The sequence below is a fragment of the Theropithecus gelada genome, chromosome 3 (genome assembly GCF_003255815.1).
Source record: "Theropithecus gelada isolate Dixy chromosome 3, Tgel_1.0, whole genome shotgun sequence".
Classification (NCBI taxonomy): domain Eukaryota; kingdom Metazoa; phylum Chordata; class Mammalia; order Primates; family Cercopithecidae; genus Theropithecus; species Theropithecus gelada.
Genome location: NC_037670.1, coordinates 26285670 through 26307060, shown reverse-complemented (window position 1 = coordinate 26307060; position 21391 = coordinate 26285670). Strand labels below are relative to the sequence as shown.

Sequence of the window (21391 nt, the reverse complement as noted above, 5' to 3'; positions counted from 1 at the left end):
GCGCTCCCCGACCCTTGGAAAGTACAGGAATCCATCCTCATTGCAAGACCATCTCTAAACGTTCTCCAGGGGAGGAGACAGGCGGCCTTGCTGTGCTGTTCAGCACTTAAGCAGACTGAAAAAGCAATGATCATAAAATGCAAGTTCAGCTGCAGCCCAGCTCTGTGGGGAGGTTGTTGGATGAGGGGCTGTCTGTCTAGGGGAGCCCCTGACTCAGGCTTAGCTTCATCCTTGAGGTCCAGCCTTGCACCTGCTCTGTTTTCTCATCTGGGGTCCAGCTGGCATCTGCCTGTACCTGAGGACCTGCCCAGGGAAGGCCGACAGAGATGGTGGGGGACTGAGGACAAGAGTGGGGGCCAGGCAGCTCACCCATCCTCAGGGCATGCCCAATTCTCCCTCGTGTTAGATGCAGAAATCAAGTTACCTCGACTGAACTCATTTTAAAAATGACTTTACTCCATTCTGTTTCAATGTTGCATTCTTGGCTTTGAGCTTGTGTATTAAAGAAGCAGCTCCATGAAAATGTTCCAACATTAATGTGAGCTGTGAAAGAGATGGCTGATTATTTTGTTGGTATCATTTGTCTAAGCCTCCATAGACAAATTAGTTTCATAATTCTAGTGCGAGTAAAGATCATATTTCCTAAAGGTGATTTTTAAACTATTTTTTCATTGACAGTAGAAAGCTGAGAGTGAAATTTTGTGTTTAGTTATACAAACGACATTAATGTGTTTATAGCACCTCTACTGCTCTCCTTCCTCCCACCCACCATCCTTCTATATATTAAGAAAATATTTTCTCTTTTTTTCAACAGACTCTCTCTTTTATTATAAACTGCCTCAAATTCTTTTTTGGAGTAGATAAGATGTCAATAAATCTGCATAGCAATATATCTTGAGGAAATTGACTATTGGCAGAGACACACTTTCTTACCTTCAACAAGGTTGTATCATTGCTCAACTAAAAAAAATCTGGGCCGGGCACAGTGGCTCACGCCTGTAATCCCAACACTTTGGGAGGCCGAGGCAGGCAGATCACCTGAGGTTGGGAGTTCGAGACCACCCTGACCAACATGGAGAAACCCCGTCTCTACTAAAAATACAAAATTAGCCAGGTGTGGTGGCGCATGCCTGTAATCCCAGCTACTCGGGAGGCTAAGGAATGAGGATCACTTGAACCTGGGAGGCGGAGGTTGCAGTGAGCCAGAGATGGTGCCATTGCACTCCAGCCTGGGCAACAAGAGCGAAACTTCATCTCAAAAAAACCACAAAAAAACAAACAAAAAAAAACCTGCAGCAAGAAAAATCAAAAATCAAGCCGTGAGGCTGTCTATAAGACAACTCAGCTAGGCCCTTCAGAAAGTCGGTCACAACAGAAACTCTGGGAGACTGTTATAGATTGAAATCGATAAAAAGACATAACAACGAACATATTGATCTTTGATTAGATCCTTTTAAAAAAAAATAAGCTATAAAAGGCGTTTTGGATGCAATTGGGAAAAAGTGAATATGAACTGGATAGTCGATGATGCTAAAGTTAATTTTTAAAAAAATTAATGTTATGAAGTATGATAATGGTATCACAGAGACATAGGAGAATGTCCTTGGTAGATATCTAATGAAATATTTAGAGTCAAGTATCATGACCATTTACAATTTACAATTTACTTCCTTTTTTTTTTTTTTTTTTTGAGATGGAGTCTCACTCTGTCACCCAGGCTGGAGTGGAATGGTGTGATCTTGGCTCAATGCAACCTCTGCCTCCTGAGTTCAAGCAATTCTCCTGCCTCAGCCTCCCGAGTAGCTGGGGTTACAGGCTTGTGCCACTGTGCCCAACTACTTTTTATATTTTTAGTAGAAAGGGGGTTTCACAATGTTGGTCAAGCTGGTCTCAAACTCCTGACCTTGTGATCCACCTGCTTCAGCCTCCCAAGGTGCTGGGATTTCAGGCATGAGCAACCACACTAACCCTACAATTTACTTTCAAATGGTTAAGAAAAAACAAAACAAAATGTGTGTGTGTCTCTGTGTGTGTACAGAGAGAGAGAGAGAGAGAGAGAGAGAGAAATGTATATGGCAAAATATAAACAATAGTTAGAGGCAGGTGGACAGTCTACCAGTGTTCCTTGTACTATTCTTCCATCTTTACTGCCTGTTTGAAAATTTTCAGTCAGTTGGGTGGAGGTCTATGAAAGTCCAACACTTATAGATCAACCAGAAATCGGTGAAATCTGATGGCAAACTCATTTTCTGGAACCCGAAGTATACCCCCAAACAACTCAAATGGTTGGGATCAATGTTAATGGGTTTCAAGGAACAGTCATAAAACTTAGCAAGAAAGAGGAAAACAATCACCACCACCACAATTTTGCTGCTGCCACTGTCTGCAGGAGGGGTCGCAGAACTGCGTGGCAAGAAGAGACAGCGGTTCATGAGGCCAAGAGAGCGAGACCATCCTGGCCAACGTGGCAAAACCCTGTCTCTACTAAAAATACAAAAATCAGCCGGGCATGGTGGCGTGCCTCTGTAGTCCCAGCTACTCGGGAGGCTGAGGCAAGAGAATGGCTTGAACCCGGAAGGCGGAGGTTGCAGTGAGCCAAGATCGCGCCACTGCACTCCAGCCTGGCGACAGAGCGGGACTCCGTCTCAAAGAAATGAGAGAGAGAGAGAGAGAGAGAGAGAGAGAGAGAGAGAGAGAGAGAGAAGAAGAGACAGCATTTCAGAAGGAGTCTCTGCCCAGCATCCAGCAGCAGTTGGTAAGAGAAGCCCATGTATGAGAATCCGGATGCTGCAGCGCCCCCTCGAGTCACCTCCATTGAAACACATTTTTTTTTCCGCAGTCGGAGTGGCCGATTGCTGCAGATACGACATCTGGCCAGTACCAAGCTTTCTTAACTCTGCCGAGACCACCCCAACGCGGGAATGGGCAGACATAAGGGCACCGGGAGTCCTGTACGAGTCACCTGATCCCCAGCACCAGGTCAAGGCTGCAGGAGTCCCAGTCGCGCTCCTGCCCGTCACACCCACACACAAAGCTTGCTTCTCAACTACGCCAGGACAGCGCAGCTTCCCCTGGGCGAGGCCCTAAACGTGGATTCAGAGCTGCACAGCATCCGCTGACCCCACTCCAGAATGATGGCTGGATAAGTCTCTGTTGTAACCCACACCAATTTAAGGGATGCCGAGAATGAGCTCTCAGTCACGTATTCATTCATTTTAAAAATGTTTACAGAGAAAATTCTCTGTGCCAGGCTCTATGTCAGACATATGTTTGTGAACAAATCAGATAAGGTCCCCACACTCATGGTGTCTAAGGTCTACTGTGAGACATGGCAATGAAACAAGCAAAAAATACGTGTGTGGTGTGTGTGCAGAGTGAGTGTGTGTGGACTGTGTGTAGAGAGAGTGTGTGTGGAGTGTGTGTGGAGTAAGTGTGTGGAGGGAGTGTGTGGAGTGAGTGTGTGTGGAGTGAGTGTATGAATGGAGAGAGTGTGTGTGGAGTGAGTGTGTGGAGTGAGTGTGTGTGTGGAGTGAGTGTGTGCAGAGTGAGTGTGTGTGAGGAGTGTGTGTGTGAGGAGTGTGTGTGTGGAGTGAGTGTGTGTGGAGTGAGTGTGTGGAGTGAGTGTGTGTGTGGAGTGAGTGTGTGCAGAGTGAGTGTGTGTGAGGAGTGTGTGTGTGTGGAGTGTGTGTGTGGAGTGAGTGTGTGTGGAGTGAGTGTGTGTGGAGTGTGTGTGTGGAGTGATGTTGGCAGAGAGGCCAACATCAGCCAGACCTTGCAGGTGGTGATAAGTAGCTGGATGTTTATTCTAAGGGAAGAGGAGGCCATAGAATTGTTGTAAGCAGTGGATGGACATGAGGTGACTTGAGTTTTAAAAGGCCACTATGGTGACTCTGTAGCAAGTCGACTGGAGGTGGGCAAGAGTAGAAGGTATTGCCCCAGTCCAAGTGAGACATCAGTTCCTTAAACAAGGACAGTGGCTGTGGAGTGGGAGAGGAGTGGACAGATTCCACATACACTTTGCAGGTAGAATTGACAGGTTTTGCTAATGGGTTGGATGTTAGAGTTGAGAAAAGAGGAGAAACCAAGGAAAACTTCCAGGTTTCTGGTTTAAGTCAATGGTGGTGCCAATTCCAGAGAGAGGAACTGACATGGACAGGCTGGTGGGGAGAACATGGAAGTCAACAGGTAAGAGTTCTTCATCCTCTGCAGGATACCTGCTGTCTTTCAGTCAGTCAGTTTATCAATCTGGTACTTGTTGAGGGTTTACCATGTATTAAGTTCTGCACATTTACCTTGACATATTTTTAAAGGTGATTTGAAATGACTTGTAATAAAACTCATAGGTACAAGAAAACTGTTGAAAAGGTGCATGTGTGAAAGTACAAGAGCCAAGTAACAAAAGGATGAAAAGAATCATATCCAAGTCCTAATCCTAAAAGAGACTGCTGCAATTACAAGCAACAAAACTTAACTGTGAGTTTCCCAGGAGCCAAAGCGAAAAAGGAAAGTTGAGTTTCATAAAGCCAATTGTCTAATAAAAAGAAGCATGACTGCTCACTCAGAGAAATAAAATTTTGCCCTTATTCTCAACTTCGAAAGCATTTTTCTTACTACCTACCTTCTCTAAGGGCCAATGATCAATATAGTGGAATTGTTATATTGTCAATAACAATTTTACACAAAATACAAAGGATTTCTATATAAAACCTAAAAAACCGGTGTCCCAAACGCCAGGTAGAATGGACTATCAAGGGCACTGGTCAGGGGCACAGGTCTGTAGCAAGGGAATACTTTGGCCTGTGTCTTACTGTCTTAGGTTTTAATAGTGTCTTTGTGACGGGTACCTTGCTACCCACTTACTTAACTACAGTTTCTTTCGTCTTAGAATGTAAATTTCTTTTGTGACCCTCTCTCTCTCTAAACATGTGTGTGCATGTATGTGTGGGCGTGTGTGAACCACTGGAGTTGGCTGTAGACTTTCCTTTAGTTTTGCAGACAGAGCCTCCCCCTGTCGCCCAGGCTGGAGTGCAGTGGTGCGATCTTGGCCCACTGCATCCTTTGCCTCCCAGGTTCAAGCGATTCTCCTGCCTCAGCCTCCCGAGTAGCTGGGATTACAGGCACGCACCACCACCACCATGTCCAGCTAATTTTTGTATTTTTAGTAGAGACGGGGTTTCACCATGTTGGTCAGGCTGGTCTTGAACTACTGACCTCATGATCCGCCCGCCTCGGCCTCCCGAAGTGCCGGGATTACAGACGTGAGCCACCGCTCCTGGCTGGCAGTAGACTTTTTAAAACATTTAAATAAACTTCGCACCCCTTATCACGCTGCCCGGAAAATTCTGACTTCCCTCACCTTGGGAGAGCAAAGCTCATAGAGCAGACATTGCAGACCTTGTTTAGCTCACATTTAAGATAAAGGAAGATGCAAACTCCTTTATTTCTGATCAGCTGATCCTCTGTGACTGATGGCCGAGGAGCCCCGCGGGCACCAGTCTGTAGACTCCAGCCTGAGCCAGATTCCATGCTAAAAGTCCCGAGGCTGGCAGTGAAAGAAACCCCCGGGGCTAGAAACTCACCCCTCCTGGGCGTCTGGACACCAGCTCATGGCTGCTCTCGGGTCTGTGGGGGCCGGCGCCCCTTTTCCCCAGGGAGCCGCGTGACTCTCCTTGATCCGGCCTCACCTCGAGCGACAGGCCTCCCAGCCGCCCCCCAGCAGCCCCCGAGCAGTCCCCGGCGCGCTGGGGGACTCTGCAGCGCGCAGGTGACCACGCAGAGCCAGCCCGAGCGCCATGAATAATTGACGCGCAGAGTGGAATTACCTCTGTGGGCTCCGGGTCCCTCCCGCAGCCCGCACCTGTCCCTGTCCCTGTCCCTGCCTCTGCCCCTGACCGGAGGACTACTGCTCTTTTCAGAAATGACGCCGGTACCCGCACGTACAAAATGCCTTGCCGTCTCGCTGGGAACACATTTGCATGCTCAGTTTCAGGTTCAAATGCCTGCGCATTAAACAGGATTAAATAGCACAACCTGGCGGGGGCAGGGGGGAGCACGAGGGTCCTCCTCCCACCAGGCCGGAGGCGGGTGAAAATCCCAGCAGATTTCAAAAACCCCCCTCCCACCATACACCCCCAGTGGGGGCGCGGAGGGACCCAACTGCTGGAGTAGGGGCTGCCCTACAGCATAGAGGGACCCCCAGTTTCCAAAGTGAGGGCTCAGTCAGCACCCTGCTTCTCCTCCATTCTCTCTTTTTTTCATTCATTATTCTGCCAACAAATATTTATTGAACACCTACTACGTGCCAGCACTGTGAAGGGGGACAGTAGGGACTATAGCAGTGAACAAAAAAGTCCCTGCTCTTTGGGTTGGGGGAGACAATTTAAAAAAGACTCAAAGAAATAACAGTTCCTGTATGAAGATAAGAGCAATGACCAGAGAGAGGCAAACAAAAGAGAGTGATAGGAAAGTTTCTCAGGATGTTGAGGAGCGCCTTTCTGTCCTGCTGTGCTTAGATTCTGCCCATAACTTAATAAGTATGTTATTATTTGACAATAATACTTACCAAACACTTCTCGTGTTCTCGGCACTGTAATAAGTGCTGGCTTTACATAATCGTTGTAACAACCTAATGACGTGGATCTTCTAATTGTGCTCATTTTACGAAAGAGTACAATTGAGGCAATGGGTCCCAAGGCCAGTAGCTGAAGAATGGCGGAGCTGGGACTTGAACCCAGGCATCTAGTTCTGGGACCCCACTCTGAAATGCTGCACTGTAATTTACATATATTCATTTCCCCTCCTTTCCAAATGTGGGGCACGGTCAAAAGCAAGCAAATATGCATCAGGAGCATCTGAAACATAAACAGCCAGCCCTATAACATGGCATTTTTCCTGTTCTTGTCTACATTTGTAGTTGATTCCTAAAGTGGGAGAGAGAGCGCGTGATGACAGGGACTGGTTACTTGGCAAAGAAACTGAGTCAGCCTAGGATTCCCAAGGCTGCAGCCAGGGAAGCCTGTGTCATGGATTCAACCGTCCATCCTGAGCCGCACCTGCACTGGCTGAAATGCTAGTGGCCGGGTTTCAATTTGGGGACCCAGTGGGTGACACCCAGGAGCCCAGAAGCCACACCAGCCCTTGGCTGCCTACAACCCAGGTTTCCATTACCATGTTGCCACCTGCCAGCTTGGCAGGATCACACTGCACCTTGGGCAGGTCCTTGCCCTGGGCCACCTCTGCTGCCATCCATCCCTCTCCTTGAGGAAGGCGGTTGGAAGGACAATGGCCTTTTCTTGGCTGAGGAGTGCCAGGGAACCAAGCCCCTCAGTACAGAAGGAGGGAGCAGCCGAAGCTCTCCAGCATCCAGACCCCATCACAGGGTAGGCCTGCAGGATTGTGGGTGTCTTACAAATCTTGCTCATCCTCCAAGACTAGAACAAAGTTCTCCCAGGCCTCAGACAGTCATCCCTGCCTGCAGCTATTGACTGTTTGCATAGGAGGCGCTGGAGTTGGGATTTGGGAAGGAGAGGCAAGTTCGAGGCTGGGGAGAATTTGGATTTTCCTGTGCACTGACCACAGGCAGCTCTCCCCTCCTCCAGAGCACACTCACTCTCAGATGCCCAGGGAGCTAAGCAAAATTTCTCCCTATTTTATCCAAATATGCTGTGGTCTTTGAAACGAACTCTTTACTCCTCCTTCCTGCTGACCCGACTGCAAATCAGCTTTTGATGGGATTGGACAGCTTGGAGAGATGGGCAGCGATCACGCTGAAATATGATGACAGGGGCAAGACTGCAAGGACATCGGCGAAGTAAGACATGTGCGCAGAGCCACCATGTGAAAACAATTAGGACGACAAATTTACTAATTGCTGAAAGTAACTTAATAACAAAACCACAATGCTCTCTGTTATTAATCCTGGCTACTGCAGCGGGTGCCAATTGGAGTTTGCTTGCAGGAGGGATTGTATCAGGCCAGTGCCCTAGCGTTTGCGGATGCTAAGTGAAAAGAGCTTGCATCTCTGTTGGTAGTTGAAAAAGAAACCATTCTCCAGCCTCCTACCAATGCAAGTGGCTATGGGGGTTTGAGGCATTTCTGAAACCCACGGAGAGAGGGAGGCAGGGCTCTCTTGCCCTTCCATGACTCTCTCTTTTTTGCACATCCTCCACTTAAACCAGAGCAACAGGCATTACTCAAATTTTGGAGGGTTAAGAATTGATTTTTAACAAACACAGATTCGAATACAATATTCTTAAAGTGTTTTAAGGTGGAGTGGGTAGACATGAGGTAGCAAGGGACTCCATTCTTGGGTTGGGTGAGTAGCCTTCAAAAGTTCTCTGAGTTCCCAAGTCTTTCACAGGTTGCTTGCCACACATAATCCTTCACAGAAATTAGGTATCAGTGCCTAGGCATCGGAAGTGAATGCAGTATTTTTGGAGGCAAGGGAGTCCCTTAGCCCTCCAGAAGATCAAAGACAACCATCAAATGTGTCACCTTCAATAAGTCATGGGATGCAAAGGACCATAATTTCCCTAACTAAAGGGGCTCTTTGTGCCTATATTTCTCTTAAGTTGCTTAAGTCTGCAAACATTTGGATCATTCAAGCCTCCTTTTTTTCCTTGAAATATTTATAAAAAAGGCTGAATTATTATTTTTTGAAATATGTTAGTATCTGCCCCCACTCTGTATTTGACCATTTATATCTCAATGAGAAGTTGCATTCATTAAAGCTGGCAGCTCTGTGTGTACTTTATTGTGATGTTTTTATAATTACAATGAGCAGTGTAGCTTTTTTCCCCCTCCCAATTAAAATGATCCTGGCCCAGAATTTCAGAGTCTTCAAGGCCAAGTTTGCTTCTCCTGGAGCATCCCCGGGAGATGTCTGCCCAGGCGGGAGGAGGCAACTCGACCTCTTCTTGGACCCAGGACTTCACCAAGGATGGTCAGCTCCTGCAAGAGCCCTTCAGCCCTCCCTCCAGCAAGAGCGAGAGCCAGCGGGGTGGCCTCAATAGGTCGTCCCGCCCAACAGCCGCCTTTCAGGAAACAGAGACTGTAACCTGGGACTTATTAAAAGTTTGGAGAGAAATAATATTTCTGAGGTCGTTCAACCTCTGGCTACTTTGAAGTTTATTCTTGGATTAATTCAGATCTTCAGAGACTGCATATGGGCATGCATTATTTTCACTTTTTGCAGAATCACTCTCACTAAATTGTATGTTAGTCTTATCTTATTGACCTACTTCTAAAGAATGCTTGGTTAAGAAAACAAATTCTCAAGCCTCATCCCAGAGTCTGATTCAGCATTTCCAGGAACACGCTGGAAAGCTGTCAGTTTCAAAGCCTCTCTGTGGTCAGTTTGATTGCCCTGTGACACACCTTTGAGAGTTCATGCCTAGAAATAGCTGTGCTTGTTCTGAGTAATGGGCTTATTTATTTATTTATTTATTTATTTATTTTTTATCACTAGACACTGTGATGCTTCTAACTAATCATGTCATTTCTTTGGGTTGACTGTAGGAACCTCAGATTCAAATCCACCCCTAGCAAAAACGTGCGTGGTCTTAGCACAGGTAATTTTTGTTCATTCTGTAGCGACTGCCTTTACCTTCTTTCCCCTCTGTTGAACTTTCCTCAAGCACTTACCTTTTTTATTATGGAAAATGTCAGACGCAATGTAAACGCTTACCTTTTTATTACAAAAAATTTCAAATGTAGGCAAGAATAGCAAACATAATGAGCTCTTATGTATCCATCACCAAACTTCAATAATTTTCAACTTACAGCCCACCTTTAAATATTTCTTTTTAATCTTACCAAGATTATTGGAGTCTTTGTAAGTCTCCCAAATTCTTTTTCTAATGAGATAGAGAGTACATTATAAATAACCACAACAAATCAGCAGTTCTTACATTTAAAAGTGATGCTGCCTCCCCACCTCTAAGAGGACATTTGGCAATGTCTGCAGACGATTTTGGTTGTCACAACTGGTCAGGGAGCAGTGTTGCTCTTGGTATCTAAGGGATAGAGTATGCCCTACAACGCACAGGACAGTCCCCAGAACGAAGAACGGTCAGCCTCAAATGGCCACGGTGCTGAGGTTGTGCACTAAATTAAAATGAGTATTTTTCAAGTTAGACTATTCCTAGGAAATTGACTTTAAAGCACAACTTGTGTTTTCAAGTTGAGAAATGTTCTAAATATCATAGGTTTGGTGGTTTATAGGGTATTCATGGTACACACGCTGGAATATCAGTAAGAAACTAGTTGACGGTGGTTGTCTCTGGGGAGAACTGGGTGGCAAGGCAGGATAAAGAGTTACTTTTTCCTCTATCCCCATTTGTGTCTTTTACATGTTATAATGCACGCACGTCTTACCTACTTGAAATACATTTGAATAACATGGAGTACATGAATGTTTTCAAAAGATCTGAAAACAAAATTTTTATTTTAAAGAAAGCTTTTAAAATGGTTGTGTAAAGAGACGAAAAGGAACCTTCCGACAGAGCTTTCCAGAGTACTGTGAGTCTGTCAGACACCTAGTGTGGCTCAGCAAGCCTGGGCCATTAAGGGAATCAGAAACACGTGGAGAGGCGGCCGCTGCTCCCGCATGATGGATCAATTGTGTGAGAACGAAGTTAAATGTGAGGGTCCCTGTGCCAAGCCTCTGACACTAATGAGCCCTCAACTCCAGGGAGCGGGTCTCCCAGGGCCAGGCGGTTGACGTGGCTTCTGGGCAGCAGACAGGAGGGCTGGGAGCCGCCTGCCACCTGGCCAGAGCTGGCTGCAGGATGAAGGTCCAGTCCTGCCTCCGTCAGCTGGTGGCCATGTGCACCAGGGGGTCACTCACCCTCTGATCCTCCAAAGGACACAGCTACATTGAGCTATAAGTGGTGACAGAAGTGAGGCAAACCCCTTGCTTCTTTTGAAAAGAAAGGCCCAGCGAACACATCTTTTGAAACGTTACCTGGCTGTGTCACTTCCATTCTTCAAACCCCAGTGGCTCCTGGCTGCCCTTGGTCCTCCTCTTTCTCCTTGGATCCTCTGCCTCTCGACTCTGGCTCCCATGGCTTTTTGTCCGTCCCTCGGATCCACCACACTCCCCTCCACTGCAGGGCCCCTGCAGATGCTGTTCCTTCCACCAGGCACACCCTTCCGTCTCCTCCTTGCCTGGTTACCTCCTCCAGGAAGCCCCCCTTCCTCCACTCCATTAGTAAGTCAACCCCCGTCATGACAGACTGTCCCAACCCTGGTCCTTTTCCTCTCAGCTCTTGGAGAGATGCATCTTCATCACCTGTGCAATCATGTGATAAATGCTCGTCTCCTGGCTGGGCCATGAGCTCTGGAAGCTGCATTTAAGACCCGTTGGTTTGCCCATCCCAGAGCCGCGTCAGGCCCATATTCACTGGGACTCACTAAATGTCCATGGACCAAGAGACCTAATGGAGAACAAAAACAGCCCTGCCCCAGAGGCAGGCATCAACATGTGGCTCGTCGAGGGAATCCTGGAAGAGCAGTCAAGCTCAGGGGAGCAGAAGGGCCTCCGAGATGTGGCGGAATGGGGTGTGGGCAGCCTGGAAGCTTCCATGGCTTTTCTAGGGTGGAGAACAAGTCTGTGGCAGGTCAGAGGGCATGCCTGGATGATCACCCAGACTGCACTGCGGTATCTCCTGCTCCTCCCCTCTCCTGCATGGTCCCCGATGGAGTAAGGCAGACTTCCTTGGTGCCAAAGGCATCGATGACCCCCTGGATTGGTCAGTGGATGTGGGGAGGCCATGGGTGGAAGAGTTAAGAGCTCCTCCAGGGTGATCTGGGGAGAACAAGGAAGCCCCTTCCACACTGACCCATGAGAAAGGGGAAATGTTCTCCTCTCTCCAAAGCAAGGCCTTCCCTGACTGCAGTGACCCCGGTGGCTGCCCCTTCTCCAGGCTCCCACCACACCCTGGGCACATTCCAGTTGCTGCATAGTTCATGATGATGCTCTTTCTAGATGTTTGGTGCCCAGCTAGGCTGTGAGCTCCCTGAGGGCAAGGACTGTGGGACATTTTTTTTCTAATACTCAAACCATGCACAGAGGCCCAATTATTAAGGTATCCAACAGCCTTCTACAGAGTGAGCTTATTGCTGCTATGGGGCATCACACAGAGGGGTCATAGCTGCTGGTTTTTTTTTTTTTTTTAACTTGTCCATCTTGCTACAATTTCTGTCAGCATGAACAGAAATGGAGATTGAAGGACGGAGCTGTTGGCTTCAAGCAAGACTTTTCTATTCCTTCATGTGTGCATCACACACACACACACACACACACACACACACACACAGAGTCTCTCTCTCTCTCCCCCTCTGTCTCTCTCCCTCTCTCCTCGGCTACTGAGAGTCCTTGTTGAAGCCAAACGTGGTAGACGTGTAAGAAAATGCTGCAAAATGAGAAAGATGTATTTGGTGTTGAAAAGGAAATTGATGAGGAGAAGGAGCATGTGGCCCCCGGGGAAGGCGAGCTGCCCTCCCAACTGGCAGGTGTGCAGCTTTCTCAGGGCACCCCACAGAGGCCCTGGAAGACATTATTCCTTTGCCTGCTTTCTGTGGAGAACAAATCACCTCTAAAACATTTCCCAGAGGAAGGGCCGGTGGGGCAAGAATTGCTTCTGGGGGTCGACCAGCCACAGGCCCAGCCGGAGAGCAGGAGCTGCTGTCAGAAAGCCCACGGTTGGCCAGCATGGCCACTTGCCAGCACACAAGGGCCCTGGAGGAAGTCACCTGCCCCAGGTGAAGACAGTGAGACAAGGGTGGACTCGGATCGGTGAACTTCCTGTTCTCCTTCAGGTCTTCACTCAAGTGTCACCTCCCTGGGGACCCTCACCTGGCCACTTTCCTACTCACAATCATCCCCTGGCCTCGTGGACCGGACACTTTCCCACCCCTGTCATGCCTGATTTTTCCCCTGAGCATGGAAGACGCTCAAAAGCCCATTAATGTTACTGATTCTCAACATCTCTCTCCCGAGACCGCAGTTGGAATGAGGATAAACACTGCACCTGCACTGCCCCCTGCTCTGTCCCCAGCAGCTACAACACTGCCTGGCACATAGCGTGACATTGGTTATTTATTGCATGGCTGCAAGAATGAATGAATTGGAGTCATCGAAGGCTGCCTTTTAGAATGGTGACTACCCTGTATTCAGATTCTTTTCAAGAAACTGTCTTTCTAAATGCCCCAGAGTACTAGGTGGGCCCAACCTACATTTAAATTTCAAAACACGCAATGCATTTTCAAAAGAACGTTGCTTTAAATTCGCTGCATTAAATTAAATTCACTGAACTTTCTTGGGGCTACCCTGAGATAGCCCAGACAAGCAGCCGGTCTTGGGAGGTTTGACCATTGTCACCATGATACCAGCTTGGCTCCTCTCCCCCAGACCCCAAAAGTTGAATAAGCTCTTTACCTTCATTGGTATGCAAATAGAGCTCAGGGCTGTTTTAGTATCTATATGTGGAGGGAGAATTGGAGGGGCCCTAAAGTAAGTGGGTTTGCCACCCTTTCAAGAGAAGTCAAAGGGCGGTGCCAAACCCTGCTCGCCGCCAGGGTTTCTCAGGTGCTGTCTGGCAAGTTGGGCCCGTGGCATCGGCCCCGTGTCTAACCTGGTCCCCACCACAGGCCTGGATCACATGCTCCCAGTCCCCTCCCAGTTCCCTTCTGAGGTCTGGGACCTCCTCCTGGCTTTCTCCAGTTCTTGGCGACCTGTCAAGAGGTCCCTGCTCCATTAAACTCTGCTCATACCCCCAAAACTCTCTATCTGCTTGCTGCCTAATGCCAGCAACAGCCACCGTGCGAGGCAAGAGGCTCCGGGGCCACCAGCCACAGTCCCTACAGACAATGTAGCAGGTTGAGGAGAGTCCCTCCCAAATTCATGCCCACCCAGAACCTCAGAATGTGGCCTTATTTGGAAATAGGATTGTTGCCGATGGTGAGAATGAGGTCACCCTGGAGCAGGATGGGCCCTGCTCCAAAATGACTGGTGTCCTTAGAAGCAGGCACCAGGAGAAGGCCACATGAAGAGGGAGGCAGAGACTGCAGTGATATAGCTGTGAGCCAAGGCCAAGGAATGACATGGCCGGCCGGCAGCCACCAGAGCGGGGAGAGGGCACGGAACGGACTCCCCTTGGAGGCTCCAGAAGGAACCAGCCCTGCCTACCCCGCAATTTCAGACTTCCTGTCCCCAGACCTGTGAGACAATAAATCTCTTGTACTTTGTTACAACTGTCCTTAAGCAAACAAATCCAGAGAGACCACGATGGCTTGGCCCCCTCCCCTTGGCCTCTGCACTGGGAGCAAGGAGGACCCCAGTGAGATCTCCGAGCAGATGCGCTGTTCCCTGCGGACAGGCTTTATCCCTGGAGCCTCTGCCTCCCGTAAGCTGACGGGCAGACCCAGTCCACACTGGGCACTACTTCCCACCGCCTCCTTTTCTTGCCTGTCTTCCCTCTTCAGCCCACAAACCCCTTGAGGTCTGAGCATCATTTTGTCTGTGGCTTTGGGCAGGGTGGCTGGCACAGGGTAGGGGAACCACAAATAACTGTTGGAGTGTAGCCAGCCCCTTGTTTAGGGAAGAGATGGGTCTAACAGCCGGGCATGCTGGTCTTGTGATCTGGGTCTGAGATGTCACCTTGGGTGGTGGGTGGAGGGGTGACCGTGAGCCAGCCCTGTCGCAACAGCTCCTCCTGAAGACCCCAGATGCTCCAGGTGCCATCCCTAGGTCAGCTGTGCTGTAGGACCGCAGCCGGGGGACGAATTTTCACATGAAAAGAAGAATCACATCGAGCAAAATGCTCACTCACTGTCAGAGATCAATGAAGCAGACAGCAACTGACTGCAACCGCTCCTCGTGTCCTGTCGGCCTAGAGGAGGGTGCAGCGTGACCTGACAGCCCTGCTGCTCCTAGCCACAGACACGCCATCCTTCTTGGCTGCTGTTTTAATCATTTTTTAAAGGACTGTTGAGGGTGGGAGGAAGTAGGAAAGGAGGTGGTTTCATGTGAGATTTCTACAGTTTGCTAACAGTAAAAAATGGGAGAAGTGATAAAGTTACTACATTCATCAGTCATCCACCCCGAAACATTTGCAACTGATTATGTTCCTCAGAATTGGCACTGAGTCATGAGGTATTCTTGTAAGCAGTTTGCTGGAGCGAGCCAAAGGCAGGAAAACGAGAAGGTACCTCTGAAACACGTTCAGAAGAAACATTCTCCCAAGTCATAAAAAAGATATGGAGACCAGTAGTTGCTTTTCTCAGCGGCAAAGCATCCAGCGCTGCTTTTAAAAAAATGAAAATAAAATGAGAACGGTTCTAGCAACCGCAAAGACGCGTGCACTTTTGCTGCCTGTCTTAACGGACAAGTGGGCTTTCTGCGTCCTGTGCTCAGTATAAGATGCCCCATGTGAAAGGGAGCTGATGGCCACGTTGAGTGGGCGCACTTAAGGACACTTAGGGGTTTATGTTATATTTGCGGCCAAGTTAAGCTGATCTGTTACAGGACTCATTATCCTAAAAGGGTCGCTAATGACATTTGCTGGAAATTTTGCCTAGAATGCTTTCAGTTTGACCCTCTAGAGATGGCCACGGTTGGGTTGGGTTAAGGCTCATAACTGAGCCAGAAAAATAAACCTGATTTATGGCCAAACTGGTTTTTACTGACCTGTGAAGTAAATGAAATTTGAATCCCTATGACAAAACAAGACAAAAACAAAACAAAAGAAATACCTTCTTGAATTGGAAAAAAAAAAAAAAAAAAAAAAAAACCTCTCTATTTTCTAGAAAGAGTGCATAGGAATGTCAGGCCATTCTCAGGACAGCACGGGTCTCTGCTTTGAAACTTTGGCCTTGTTGTTGGGAGGAAGCTTTGATCACCACCCCTTTTCTTTCTCTGAGTTTGAATGTCTCTTGCTTTGAGATTTCTGTTTCTGGCACTTTCTGGACTACTTCCTTGGACTTGTGGTTTAACCTGCCTGAGACTTGGGAGTGCAGAGGCCCCTCCTCAACCTCACCTCTAAGTGGGATAACCCAGCTTTCCTGCCACCTAGGGACCAGCTGACACACGCCAAATCCCTTGGCCCTGGGCCTCGACAGGACAGTGCTCAACAGATGGGAGCTAAAGCATCGGCTGGATGTCACCGGCTCTTCTATGAGGCTGTTGAGTTAGGACCAAGGCATTACACGTAAAGGTAGCTGCAGCCTCGAGGCCCCCGTCTGGTGGAAGGACTCCCCTTGAGCTGACCAAGGGCACTGATGGCGTCTGCTACAGTCTTACCTCTGCCTTCGATGGACCCCTGGTTTCCTGAAGTAAGAGGTGCAAAAGGCGAGAGGAAGGGGAAGGTGGGCTTGGGAAGGGGGTAGATTTCAACACAGGAAGGGCCCAGCAGCACAGCAAGACAGCGGTGCCCACCTGAAAAACAGGCCCCTGGTGGTGTCTGGCCCAGTCTCTGATGGCGAGCTCTTGCAGTATGTGCCTTCCGGTGATTGTCCCTTTGTTGCCTCCTCCTGAGCCAATGTTAGTGATGGCCAACACCAGCATCCGAGGCCCTGCGCACCCATTTCCTGCCACTCCTTTCCCTGCACCCCATCTTGGGCCACTTTGGCAATTCCTTAGGAAGGGAGGTGGTTGGGTGGGATGCCGCACACTTCATGGTCAGCCAGCCCTCCCCCACCACAGCCAAGCAGAGGACAGCTAAACTTCTGACACTGGCGGCCTCACTGCTGGCCCCTGGCAGGACCTGCTGCAGTCAGCAGCACTGGCCAGGAAGATATTCTCGCTCCCCTTTATGGCGAGGACAACTGCGTGTGAGATGGCGGACGAGGCATGGCCGGGCCACATCGCTCCATCTATGGAGACAAAAGTGACTCCATCTTGGATGCTAATCGCCATGTTGACTCTGTTTAGCCACCGCCTGGGAATGTTGACATCATCGAACATATCATTGGCTATAACTAATATAGCATCCTTGACTGTCCTGGAGGTGGCCTTCAATTGTCTCTATAGAGCATGTACCACCTTTCCCTATGGTATATAAGCCCAGGTCTGGGGGTAACAGTGGGGCATCTACCTGCCTTACCGCTGCCCAAGACCATGCTTCTGTCTGTAAGTTCCCCAGTAAGCCACCCTTTACTGACTGTTCTCTGGTTTCTCTGCTCTGTTGGCATTTGGAAGCCACTTTGTGTATACAGCCCTTTCACAGGACAGCATCCCAAGTCCCCCAAGCCCCAGGCTTGGCGGTGCCTCCTGCAGTAATTCCCACAAGGAAGCAGCTCCTGCTCATTCCTTCCTTCAAGGAACTTTGATTGTTTCCTGCTGCAGGCCTGGTCCCTGGCGCTCCAGGAACGCAGACCCGGTCTCAAAAGAAGGACTTGTCCAGGTACAACCACAACACAGGGTTACAGGTGCCCCGTTAGGAAAGCAGAGGCAGCTGCATAACAGCCAGCATAGGAGATAAACGGCCACACAAAAGAGGCTTAGTGGGGTCAGGCCCTCCTTGTTCCAAGTGTTTCATTCACTTATTCCTCACAACATTCGTGCAAGATGGATACTATAATTACTGCCATTTTACATGTGGGGAAAGCAAGGCACAGAGAGGTTAAGAAGCTTGCCCAGAGTCACACAGCTGGGATTCTGAGGTCAGAGTCGGCATTCTGATTTTTGAGCCACTAGATTGCAGGGTTGCCAGCAGTACAGGCCTATGGATGTCTTACCCGCACCCGTCCCCACAACCTGCTCATCGACAGTCAAAGTTCCCTGAGGGCAGAGGAGGATGCCATGGGATGCGTTCACATCGAGGAGGCATTTAGTAAGTACTGATTACCTCTCGCCCCTGCCTCTGCAGCACTGACAGGCCTGGGAAGGGTCTGCAAAATTTGATGATCTCCCCATGATCCCTCCAATTCTAAAAGCTCCCGCGACACATGCCGTTCGCCAAACTCTTCCATATTTACAGAATTGCTTCCTCAATCATTGAGCAGCTTCAACACACTGCAGGGCCCTCTGAGAGCAACAGCCAGCCCCAGCCTCCCTGACTTTCCTGGAATGCCCCTGGGCTAAGCAGAGGCCTGGCACGCGGCAAGCCATCTGCAGGGATTTGTCAAATGAAGGAGTGAATGGATACCTGCAACTCTAACTCAGGGGCTGTGGAGAGGCTTGCCTACAACCATGCGTAACTCTGACAGTGTTGCTTTTCTAGTATTTGGAGTGCATGAGGAGGGGTTTCAAAGGAATTGCCAAGCTATAGCAGGCTAAAACCGCCTCGGCTTTGCCAGAAATCCCTGGAAAACACAAGCCAAAAGAGGAGGTCTCGGGTCTGAGTGACCCATGCTCCGCGTGGGAATTGTCCTGTGGAGAAGGTGGCTCGGCTCCCGCGCCCTGCACGGGGTACACTATTATGCTTCAAAACAGGACTTATCAACGATTTAGTCTCATTAAGTTGTAAGAAAACAGGCAGCGTGTTCCAAGGTCGTAAGTTTTCTCAACGCTCAAATGTTTCCAATGTTTTGTAAAACCAAAGAGTGCAGGAGCCCACTGGGCTTTGCTGGGGTGATGGATATATGTGGAGTTGGTGAGGAATTTTTCCAGGCTGCCTTGAAAGCCAGCTCATTACGACCCCATGGGCTCCAGACGTTTTCTCGTTCCTAAGGCTGGTCAGGTGGTATGTGGGACATTGCCCAAAGATGTCTAGGTCCCACCCTCCATTTTTAGCTTTACCGGAAGCTTCTGAGACTGCAAATGTGAACACACACAGCCAGGCATCCCCCAACTTTCTACCCCCGATTTTCTATAGGTCAGTGTGTGTGTGTGTGTGTGTGTGAGAGAGAGAGAGAGAGAGAGAGAGAGAGTATGTGTGTGTGTGCACGCACAACACAGGGACACTTTTTGCACAGTGAATCTGATTTTGGCCACACTTCTCTAGAATAAGGAATTTTAAGAATTCTCACTTTGATCATTTCCTATCCCACATATCAGTTATATCCCCAAAGATATCACTCCTGCAAACATCAGCTCCCAGTCACAGTGTTTCGCTCAGGCACCCAAGCTGCTGGTGGTCGGTGACTAATTTCAGCACTTCACTGCCTGGTGCTGAGAGCCACCGCTTACCTCAGGGACACTTTCATCTTCTAGTTTGCAGTTCTTAGAGCAAAGGGACTTAGGGACTTGCCATTTGCTTCTCTTGGGTCCTCAATTGATGAGTGTGTCCTCCAGTACTTTCTAGTTAAACTGGCTTATATTAGAGGTGGGAATGTCTTCTAATTATAGCAGATTCACCCGGGCCAGAGGTGACCAAAGTCAGAAGCCTACACAGTGATGGATGAAGAATCAGGTGGGAGTGCTGCCCATGGTGGCCATGGACCTTTCTGTGCTTGGTCCCTATAGTCCACTCCACCAAGCCCCTTTTTTGGGATCTCATGGCCCCAAAACTATGGGTGTGGTAGGAAGACCACAGCTTTTGAGTCCAGCTTTTGAGGTTTGGGTTGGAGGTCTGGCTCTGCCCCTGCCTTGCGTGTGACTTCTGGCAAATTTTCTAACTCCCTGACTATGTCACTTCTTTCCTCTATGAAGAAAACGATGCATCCTCAGCGGGTGGCTGGTAACATCAGCCAGGATGACCCATATACAAGCACTTAGAACAGCATCTTGGAAATAAAAGCTACCAGCTCCCGTGAATTCTCTCCGTGTCCACAGCTGTCTTCCTGAAAAGTCTCAACCAATGGAATTGCATTTCCTGTTATTGTTGATGGTCCCTGATTTTGGTGGATTCTCTTCTCACTCTCCTTTTCTATCTTTCGGTGGTAAGAATATTTAACATGACATCCAGCCTCTTAAATTGTATGAGTGTGCAATACAGCACTGTTAATTATAGGCACAAAATTGAACAGCAGATCTCTAGGACTTAATCATCTTGCATAACTGTAACTTTATACCAAGTGAAAAGCAACTCCCCATTTCTCCCTTCCCCTAGTTTCTGACAACCACCATCTACTCTCTGCTTCTGTGAATTTCACTATTTTCGCTCCTCATATAGGTGGATTCAAGCAGTATTTGCCTTTCTGTGACTGGCTTACTTCATTTAGCATAATGGCCTCCAGGTTTACCCATGTTGTCTCATATTGTAGAACTTCTTACTTTTTTAGGGCTGAATAATATTCCATTGTATGTATATACAATGTCTTTATCCATTCATCTGTCAGTGGACATTTTAGGTTGTTGGCACATCTTGATTATTGTGAATAATGCTGCAATGAACATGCGAGTGATAATATCCCTTTAAGATCCTGATTTCATTCTTTTGGATAAATAATACTCATATGTGGGATTGCTGGAAAACATGATAACTCTATTTTAACTTTTTTGAGGAACCTCCATACTGTTTTCCATAGCTGCTAAAACATTTTACATTTCCACCAACAGTGAACAAGCGTTCCAACTTCTCCACATCCTTGCCAACTCTTATCTTTAAAAAAAATGCCATCCTAGTAGATGTGAGGTAATATCTCATTGTGGTTTTGATTCGCATTTTCTTGATGATTAGTGATGTTGAGCATCTTTTCAAATACCTGTTAGTCATTTGTAAATCTTCTTTACAGAAATATCTACTCAGGTCATTTGCTCATTTCACAAATTGGGTTATTTGGTTTTTTGCTATTGAGTTGAAAAACTCCTACATATTTTGGAGATTACCCCCTATCAGATACATTATTTGCAAATATTTCCTCCCATTCTGTACGTTCTCTTTTTACTCTGTGGTTTGTTTTCCTTGGCTATGCAGAAGCTTTTTAGTTTGATGTAATCCCATTTGCCTATTTTTGCTTTTGTGGCTTACGCTTTGGGTGTCATATCCAAAAAATCATTGCCAAGATCAATATCATGAAGTTTTTCCTTAATGTTTTCCTCCAGAAGTTTCAGGTCTTAGGTTTAATCTTTAATCTATTTTGAGTTGATTCCTGTGCATGGTTCAAGATAAGGGTCCACTTTCCTTCTTTTTCTTGTGGATATATAGTTTTCCCAGCACCATTTGTTGAAGAGACAGTCCTTTCTCTGGTGTACCAGTATTACTGTCACCATTGTCAAAAATCAATTGATTGTGTATCTGTGGATTTATTTCTGGGTTCTTTATTCTGTTCCGGTTCCACTGGTCTATATGTCTGTCTTTATGCCAACACCATACTGTTTTATTTACTGTAGATTATAATATATTTTTAAATTAGAACATGTGATGCCTCCAGCTTTGTCCTTTCTTAAGACTGTTTTGGTTATTTGGGGTCCTTTCTGGTTTCATATGAATTTTAGGATTTTTTTTTTCTGTTTCTTTGAAAAATGCTATTGGGATTTTGATAGAGATTGCAGTGAACTTGTTAATTG

The 21391-nt window shown here is 47.8% G+C and overlaps 1 protein-coding gene across 2 annotated transcripts in view; it reads right to left on the bottom strand.

The window, feature by feature from the left end:
• The window catches only part of CLDN14 (claudin 14), a 111447-nt gene that overhangs the window by 72068 nt on the left and 17988 nt on the right, over positions 1–21391 (bottom strand). Inside the window, exon 1 of one of the 2 annotated variants that reach the window (XM_025380093.1) lies at positions 5580–5872. The exons of the other annotated variant lie outside the window; for it this stretch is intronic. The gene's annotated coding sequence lies outside the window, so the exon portion shown is untranslated. Of the gene's footprint in view, positions 1–5579; positions 5873–21391 lie in introns of those variants that run through there. 2 annotated transcript variants of the gene reach the window in all.